Below are 678 nucleotides of genomic sequence, written 5' to 3'. Positions count from 1 at the left end.
CTGACCCTGTTTCCTGTTGTTCTTTTGTGCACCCCTCCTGCCAGTGAGCACCCAAGGAGAATTCAGATGGCACAGTACCCGAAGAGTTCACCTGCACTGGTAACAACTACCACAAAAACCAATAGCAACAAATGAATCCCTGTGTATGGTGCCTAGCTGGCAGGGTGCTGACATAGGCTTGACCTAGAGTCACCCCTTTGGATGTAAGGGGCTATTTGGAGAGATATGGCAAACACTTGGGGACGTCCTCTGCTCTCTTCCCTTTAATTGGGTACACAGTGACATTGTCATGTATCACTGTCAGAAGGCTGTGGTAAATGAAATAAGAGGCTGTGTAGCTGATAACATGGACCTGTCCATTCACCATTTGGACATCCTTTTATAAGGAACATGGCTTTGTAGCATGTTGGTTTGAAAAAGCCAGGGGAAAAACTTGTGTGTAAAGTGTGAAATAAAAGCTGCAAGTGCACACTCTACTTTCATTTGGATTGATGTGATGGAATTGTCAGTAATGAAAAGTTTTTCTTTTGTATTTAGGTATCTTCGCTATGCCTATAATTTGCAAGCATTACTTTGATACAAAGTGTCACTACAAAGTTGGCCTGCTGTTCCATGTAGCTGTGAGGATTCTCTGCCAGTGGCACAGGAGAACTCAATGTTTTTTTGTTTTTTGTTTTT

The sequence above is a fragment of the Dipodomys ordii genome, unplaced genomic scaffold (genome assembly GCF_000151885.1).
Source record: "Dipodomys ordii isolate 6190 unplaced genomic scaffold, Dord_2.0 Scaffold209, whole genome shotgun sequence".
In the NCBI taxonomy this organism is placed as follows: Eukaryota; Metazoa; Chordata; class Mammalia; order Rodentia; family Heteromyidae; genus Dipodomys; species Dipodomys ordii.
This window is presented reverse-complemented; position numbering follows the sequence as displayed.